General features: G+C 44.7%; 1 non-coding gene and 1 pseudogene across 1 annotated transcript; both read left to right on the top strand.

The window, feature by feature from the left end:
* The first annotated feature begins 7,990 nt into the window (after positions 1-7,990).
* Positions 7,991-8,144, top strand: LOC149265746 (5.8S ribosomal RNA). Its single transcript, XR_016261431.1, has one exon. It is a non-coding gene; the product is annotated as a 5.8S ribosomal RNA (ribosomal RNA).
* Positions 8,145-8,390: 246 nt separating this feature from the next.
* Positions 8,391-8,839, top strand: part of LOC149265747 (25S ribosomal RNA) — a 4,319-nt pseudogene continuing 3,870 nt past the window's right edge.

Below are 8,839 nucleotides of genomic sequence, written 5' to 3' on the forward strand. Positions count from 1 at the left end.
ATAGCAAGGGTTTTCTTTTTTGGTTCGGGTTGGTTGGGTTTCGATTGCAATGTGGGACTTTGTGGTGCGTCTCTAGGGGAGTGGGTTTGGTGTTTAGCGGGAACATTGTTGGTTGCTTGTCTCGAGGTAAAGCTTGTTTTTTTCATGTGTGCTTACAAGCCATGCTTGTGCTTGTCCCACCCATCCTTTGTTTTTCTTCCCCCCCAATGTGTTTCTGCAGGGGGTCCGGTTTCTGCAGGGGGTCCGGAAGCTTGTTTCTTGGGAGCACTTCCAACGATCTGTTCGGCCAGGCATGGTTGCTGCAGAGTTGAGGTGCTCGGTAAATACGATGGATAAATTCGGACTCATTCGTAGTGGCGGTGCTCGGTCTTTTGTTCATTGGAAGGCATGGGCCAAGGTTGCGGGCTTCCATAGTTGGTTCTCTCGAAAAGGAGGCGGCGGTTTATGTGTTTCTTGGGTGAGCTTTTTCGCTGGTGGTTGGGTCAAGGGAGTGGCTGCGCACGCTTGGTAGCTCAAACCTTCCGTGAGGGGAGATTGTCGGGGTATGGTCAGTATGGGATGGATGAAGAGTGGTTCAACCTGTTGGGCTGGCCACCCTAGTCCCTCCCGACCGTTCCTCGACATGCCCTCGCGGAAGGGTTGGGTGTCGAGGTAATGAAAAACCCATCCCTCGGTCTGAGCTCCATTGAGATCGCAATTTTCCCCGCCGACTAGCATGAGGGTGGCAATCTTATCTCGTGTCTCTGCCGTCGAGGGAATTCCTCGTCCTCTGTTAACCCACTCCCCTTCTGAGGGAAAAAGAAGTAGCGGTTTGTGTCTTTGTTCCTCCCTTTGGATTGTGGGTTTTTTGTGGGACTTGCGTCATTTCTTTGTTTCGTGGTGTGCACTTTGCGAACGTCCCTCTCTCTAGTGGCCTTGCATCATCAATGTATTTGTGGCCCACGGCTTTCTCCAGCGTGAGTGTCGACCCATGACAACTCCTCTTTGGAGTTTGATTCTTTGACCCTCGTTGACTCTCTCGCTGGAAAGGTTGTTGGGTGTTTTGTACACGGAGGGGTGCAATGGTGGGGTGGGTTTGTGTTATTGGCAGTAGTCTATTTGTCGTTTGAAGCCTTGTGCCACTGGGTTGGGGGGCTGTTGGGTGTGGAGCCTGATTATCTTCTATATTCAAAGGTATCGCCACATAGGACCCCAGCTCGAAATGGGGGCAGCAACGCCGCCCGTAAAATTTTCGCTGCAGTGGGGGTCCAGGGGGGGTGGCTGCGACCTTTGGGAGCCCCCCCCTGGTGGGGGGTTTCGGGGGCAGCGCCCCCGAAGTTAAAAATAGCTGTAAAATTGCCTTGTAAAAGTATAGTAATTTCTAGTCAATCTGGGCTGTTCATTAGGCGAATGATCTGACGGTAGAACTTATGTTTATTTTAGGTTTTTTTGCCCTAGAAGGAAACCCCTCTCTTTGTATGAGGGTATTATATTTGAGGCTGTGAGATAGATGTGTATTCTGTGAGCAAGAAACAAAGAGGTGAGACTATGAGAGAAAACAGAGGATATTACAGCGGATTTGCTGTAGGTTGTGTCTCTTCATTTTGCTGGATAATAAAAAGGAAGGACTGGTTGTTCGGGGTGGACGTAGCCCAAACTGGGTGAACCACGTATATCTGTGTCTCTCTTGTTTTGTGCGTTTTCTGTGTTTATATTTCTGCAATATTTTATGTGTTCCATTGCTCCGTAATATATAATTTTCTAACAACTGGTATCAGAGCCGAAGGTATATTTGGCTGATAAACTCGCAGGAAAGAAGGGTTCCTGGTTCGAGTGGGAGCAATGGCGGAAGATGGTAAGTTTAGGGTCGAGAAATTTAACGGCCAAAACTTCTCGCTGTGGAAGATGCAGATGGAAGATTATCTGTATTAGAAAGATCTATACCTACCATTGGGCGGAAAAACAAAGATGCCGACGGGAATGAAAGATGAAGAATGGAACCTTCTCTATAGAAAGGCACTCGGAACAATACGGTTGTGCCTTGCTGCATCAGTCGCCTTCAACATTTCGAAGGAAAGAACGACAGAGGGTTTGATGCAGACGTTGTCAAAACTATATGAAAAACCCTCGGCCTCAAACAAGGTATTTCTTATGAAACGGTTATTTAATATGAATATGTCGGAAGGTGGATCTGTTGCAAATCATTTAAATGATTTTAATACAGTTACAAGTCAGTTAAGTTCTGTAGGGGTAAACTTTGATGATGAAGTTAGAGCTCTGTTATTCTTGTGCTCATTACCAGAAAGTTGGAATGGTTTGGTAATGGCCATTAGTAACTCCGTTTCTGGATCTAGTACTTTAAAGTTTGACGATGTTGTCGGTGCTATCCTTAGCGAGGAAATGCGACGGAAAAGCTCTAGTGAGACATCAGGAAATGCTTTGAGTGCAGAGTCTAGAGGAAGAAAAATGGAAAGAGGAAAGAGCTCAGGATATCGCAGTAAATCAAGGAAAGGCAGATCCAAGTCCAGATCGGGGATAGTGTGCTGGAAATGTGGAAAGAAAGGACACCTAAAGAAAGACTGTAGATCTCGGAAGGGAAAAGAAGGAGATGCACAGCAAGAAAACAATCATGAAGTAAATGTGACAGGTGAGGTGTTACAAGATGCTTTGATTCTTTCTTTCGAAAATATTACTGATTCCTGGGTGGTAGATTCAGGGGCTTCATTCCATGCCACACCTGATAAGAAATACTTTCATGACTATGTTCAAGGAGATTTTGGACAAGTTCATCTGGGTGATGATAAACCTTGTAAAATCGTTGGAATGGGTAAGGTTCTTGTAAAACAGCAAAATGGAAACCAATGGCTATTAAAGGAGGTAAGGCATGTTCCAGATCTAAAGAAAAATCTGATTTCAACAGGGCAGTTAGGCGGTGAAGGTTGTGTGACAACTTTCACAGATAAAGCTTGGAAGGTCACCAAAGGAGCCCTGGTAATAGAAAAAGGTGAAAAGGTTGGTACATTGTATTTATGCAATGGTATTTCTAACTCTGTTAATGCTTTAACTTCCAAAGGAGCAGATGCAGCATTATGGCATCATAGGCTCGGACACATGAGTGAAAAGGGGATGAAGATTCTTCACTCAAGGAATTTGTTGCCGGGTTTGAAGAATGTTGATTTGGACTTCTGTGAGAATTGCATTTATGGAAAACAAAAGAGAGTCAGATTTCTCAGAGTTGGGAAAGATAAGAAGAATGAAAAATTAGAGCTTGTGCATACAGATGTATGGGGACCTGCTCAGGTATCATCTCTTGGTGGCTCTCGTTATTATGTTACTTTTATTGATGATGCAACTAGACAAACTTGGATTTATTGTATTAAGAATAAATCTGATGTATTTGATACTTTCAAGAAATGGAAAGCTTTGGTTGAGATTGAGACAGGAAAGAAATTAAAGTGTCTTAGATCAGACAATGGAGGTGAATATTGCAGCAAAGAGTTTGATAGGTACTGTTCGGAGCATGGAATTCGCAGAGAGAAGACAGTTCCAAGAACACCACAAGAAAATGGTGTGTCAAAAAGGATGAACAGAACAATCATGGAGCGTGCAAGGTGCATGAGATTGCATGCAGGATTGCCTTTACAGTTTTGGGCAGATGCTGTAGATACTGTTGTTTATCTAATAAACAGAGGGCCTGCAAGTTCCTTGGATGGTGGTGTTCCAGAGGAAGCATGGACAGGTAAAAAGTTAAACTACTCTATTTTAAAGCCTTTTGGTTGTGAGGCCTTTGTCCATATTGATAAAGAAAATAGAACAAAGCTTGAGGCAAAGTCAAAGAAATTTACCTTTATTGGATATGGTGTTAATGATTTTGGTTATCGCCTATATGATTACGAAAATCACAAAATCATTAGGAGCAGAGATGTAATATTCAATGAAAAGGTCTTGTATAAGAATTAGTTGTAGGAAAAGAAACAGGAAAAGGAAAACAAGGAATACGCAGCTCTTGATGAAATCACTGAAAAAGTAAAGGTGCCTGAAAATAATAATAATCAACAACCACAACAACAGCAACCACCACAACAGCAACAGGCACCCCAAACACCTGAAAGTGGTGTTAGAAGATCTACCAGGATAGGTAGACCCCCTGAACGATACTCTCCTTCATTATATTATTTATTGTTGACTGATTCCGGTGAACCCGAATGTTATGAAGAAGCAATGCAGGTTGAAAGCAGGAAGAAGTGGGAGGTAGCCATGGAAGAAGAGATGGACTCCTTAATGCATAACCAGACTTGGGATTTAGTCAGGTTTCCTGTAGGAAAAACTACATTGAAAAATAAATGGGTTTACAGGCTGAAGAAAGAATATGGAGGAAAACAGAGGTATAAAGCTAGACTTGTGGTGAAGGGGTTTGCACAGAAGAAAGGTATTGATTTTGATGAAATATTTTCTCCTGTTGTTAAAATTACTTCAATCAGAACTATTTTAAGTCTTGTAGCAGCTGAAGATTTGCATCTTGAGCAGTTAGATGTAAAGATAGCCTTTCTTCATGGGGATTTGGAGGAAGAGATATACATGCAGCAGCCACAAGGATATGAGGTGAAAGGGAAGGAGAAACTAGTGTGCAGGTTGAAGAAGAGCTTGTATGGCTTAAAACAGGCTCCAAGGCAGTGGTATCTAAAATTTGACAAGTTTATGTCTGAACAAGGTTATATTAGATGTCACTCTAATCATTGTGTTTATTTGAAAAAGCAAAATGATGGCAGCTATATTATATTGTTACTGTATGTAGATGAAATGCTTGTTGCAGGATCTAACATGCAGGAAATAAATGTGCTCAAAAGAAAATTGGCAAATTCATTTTCAATGAAGGATTTGGGAGCTGCGAAACAAATACTTGGTATGAGAATAACTAGAGACAGGAAAAATCGTAAATTAGCATTGTCTCAAAATGAGTACATACAAAAGGTGTTGAAAAGATTTAACATGCACAATGCAAAACCAGTTAGTACACCTTTTTCTAGCCATTGCAAACTTAACAAGGAAATGTGCCCAAAGACCCAAGAAGACATGGATTATATGTCTAAAGTTCCATATGCATCAGCAGTTGGAAGCTTAATGTATGCAATGTTCTGCACAAGGCCTGATATTGCACATGCAGTGGGAGTTGTAAGCAGGTACATGAACAATCCAGGAAAGGAACATTGGATGGCAGTGAAATGGATTCTCAGATATTTGAAAGGTACCACAAATCAAGCATTATGCTTTGGTGGTTCAAACATCTCCCTACAAGGATATGTTGATGCAGATATGGCAGGTGACAGAGATAACAGGAGGAGCACTACAGGATATGTATTTACTGTTGGAGGAACAACTGTCAGTTGGGTTTCAAAAATTCAAAGTGTTGTTGCACTTTCAACAACAGAAGCAGAGTATGTTGCTGCTACAGAGGCTAGTAAAGAAATGATTTGGTTACAAAGGTTTATGGGTGAATTGGGTAAGGAGCATGATATGGGCACGTTATACAGTGATAGCCAAAGTGCCATTCATCTTGCAAAGAACTCAGCGTTTCATTCCAGGACTAAACACATACAGCTCAAGTATCATTTCATACGATCAGTGTTGGAAGATGGAGAGTTGAAGCTGGAAAAGATACACACTAGCCAGAATCCTGCAGATATGCTAACAAAAGTTGTAACCAGGGAGAAACTGAGAATATGCTCAGTTTCAGTTGGTCTTCAAGGATGACGATGAAGATGAGAAACAGCCAGGTCCAAAGAGGAGTCATTGTCCAGCAAATGGAGCAACGGTGGAGTTGCTACAATTAGTCTCCAAGTGGGAGATTGTTGGTTGTGGAGCCTGATTATCTTCTATATTCAAAGGTATCGCCACATAGGACCCCAGCTCGAAATGGGGGCGGCAACGCCGCCCGTAAAATGTTCGTTGCAGGGGGGTCCAGGGGGGGGCGGCTGCGACCTTTAGGAGCCGCCCCCCCCCCCCCCTGGTGGGGGGTTTCGGGGGCAGCGCCCCCAGAGCTAAAAACAGCTGTAAAATTGCCTTGTAAAAGTATAGTAATTTCTAGTCAATTTGGGCCATTCATTAGGCGGATGATCTAACGGTAGAACTTATGTTTAGTTTAGGGTTTTTTGCCCTAGAAGGCAACCCCTCTCTTTGTATGAGGGTATTGTATTTGAGGTTGTGAGATAGATGTGTATTCTGTGAGCGAGAAACAAAGAGGTGAGACTGTGAGAGAAAACAGAGGATATTACAGCGGATTTGCTATAGGTTGTGTCTCTTCATTTTGCTGGATAATAAATAGGAAGGATTGGCTGTTCAGGGTGGACGTAGCCCAAACTGGGTGAACCACGTATATCTGTGTCTCTCTTGTTTTGTGCATTTTCTGTGTTTATATTTCTGCAATATTTTATGTGTTCCATTGCTCCGTAATATATAATTTTCTAACAGGGGTTGTTTGCCTCTCAGTGATGTGCTCCAGACAATGGCCTCATCGTGGCCCTTGTCTTTTCTATTGGTCAATTTTAGGTTGTGATTTATTTGCTTGGTTGTTTGCTATGTTGTAAAGCTGGAAAGGGTGTTGTGCTAAATGCATGTGGGAGGGTGTGAAGAGGTGGGACACTTTTTTGATTGGGTGCCTTGTTTGATTTCTTTTTGGTTAGCGGACATCTACTCGGGTGCTGTTGAGCTTCTCTCTTTTCTTAGGATCTTTTTTTCTTTGGTGTTGTTTTCTTCCCTTCTTCCTTTTGCCCCTATCTTTATGGAGTATAGGTGGGATTGTTGTGGATTGGTGTTCGGGAAGGACGAAAAGTAGTGCGAGTTCCCAGGGTGGCCACCCTAGTCCTTCTCGATCATCGTCCCCTGCAGTTCACCCCTTTTTTCCGAAGGCGCGGGGTTTGGGAAGCTTGTTCTCTTTTTGAGCCTCCGCTGGTGAGCCGGTAGCCACATTTGATATCTCTTGCTTTCCTGTTGTTTTCTTCCCTTCTTGCTTTTGGCCCCTTGGCTTTACAGAGAAAAGGTGGGATTGTTGTGGATTGGTGTTCAGGAAGGATGAAAAGCAGTGCGAGTTCCAAGGGTGGCCACCCTAGTCCTTCTCGATCGCCGTCCTCGGCAGTTCCCCCCCTTTTTGCGAAGGCACGGGGGTGGGGAAGCTTGTTCTTTGTTTGAGCTTCCCCCTGTGAGCTGGTAGACGCATTTGATATCTCTCTTTCTTTCATGTTGTTTTCTTCCCTTCTTCCTTTCGGCCCCTAGCTTTACGGGGAAAAGGTGGGATTGTTGTGGATTGGTGTTTGGGAAGGACGAAAAGCAGTGTGAGTTCCCAGTGTGGCCACCCTAGTCCTTCTCGATCACCGTCCCTTATAGTTCCCCCCTTTTTGCGAAGGCACGGGGTTTGGGAAGCTTTTTCTCTGTTTGAAGCCTTCCCCTGTGAGCCGGTAGCCACGGTTGATATATCCCTTTCTCTCTTGTTGTTTTCTTCCCTTCTTCCTCGTGGCCCCTAGCATTACAGATAAAAGGTGGGATTTTTGTGGATTGGTGTTCCGGAAGGACGAAACCTAGTGCGAGCTCCTGGGGTGGCCACCCTAGTCCTTCTCGATCATTGTCCCCTTCAATTCCCCCCTTTTACTGAAGGCACAGGGCTTGGGAGGCTTGTGCTTTGTTTTCTACCCTTTTCTTCCTTTCGGTCCCTAGCTTTACAGAGAAAAGGGGGAATTGTTGTGGGTTGGTGACGGGGAAGGGCTAAAAGTAGTGCGAGCTCCCAGGGTGGCCACCCTAGTCCTTCTCCATCGTTGTTGCATGCAATTTCCCCCTTTTGCGAGGGCGTGGGGCTGGGGGAGATTGTCCTCTGTTTGAACCTCCCCCTGTGAGGGGGTTAGACACCATTTTTTCTCTTTCTCTCATGCATTTTTCCTCCTTTTTCCCCTTGGCCTTACATTTGTTGTGGGGGGTGCCCCTATTCAGTTTTGTGGCTGATTTTTTGGTAATACATGGAAACGACTCTCGGCAACGGATATCTCAGCTCTTGTTACGATGAAGAATGTAGCAAAATGTGATACTTAGTGTGAATTGTAGAATCCTGTGAATCATTGAGTTTTTGAACGCAATTTGCACCTGAGGCCTCGGTCGAGGGCACGTCTGTCTGGACATCGCATCCCATTCAAACGTGCTCCCTGCAATATGCTAGGGAGCAGGGGAGCTGGTCGTCCATGCCCCATGTGGTGCGATCGGCTGAAATACCTCAAGCGATGTTTCGTGGCGTGCGTCGGCGAGCGGTGATCTTGTCCCCTTGGATGGGAAGTTGGCATTAGCTTATGCGGGCATTGTGTGGCATTGCTTGAACTTGCTTTGCTCTCTTTGTCCTCCCATGGGGTAGGGAGGATTTAGATCCAACTTTGTGACCTCAGCTCAGGCGAGAACACCCACTGAGTTTAAACATATAATTAAGTGGAGGAAAAGAAACTTACAAGGATTCCCCTAGTAGCGGCGAGCGAACCGGGAAGAGCCCAGCATGAAAATCGGGCGGCGGTGCCACCTGAATTGTAGTTTGTAGAAGCGTCCTCAGTGGCAGACCTGGGCCAAGTCCCTTAGAAGGGGGCACCTGAGAGGGTGACAGCCCCGTCGGCCCGGGACCCTGCCACATCATGAGGCGTTGTAGGCAAGTCAGGTTGTTTGGGAATGCAACCATAATTGGGTGGTAAATTCTGTCCAAGGCTAAATACGGGCGAGAGACTGAGAGCGAACAAGTACCGCGAGGGAAAGATGAAAAGGACTTTGAAAAGAGAGTTAAAGAGTGCTTGAAATTTCCAAGAGGGAAGCGGATGGAGGTTGTCGATGCGTCTCGATC

Source organism: Pinus tabuliformis, chromosome 6 (assembly GCF_031772625.1).
Source record: "Pinus tabuliformis cultivar Carrire ecotype Pingquan chromosome 6, CPIR1, whole genome shotgun sequence".
NCBI lineage: Eukaryota > Viridiplantae > Streptophyta > Pinopsida > Pinales > Pinaceae > Pinus > Pinus tabuliformis.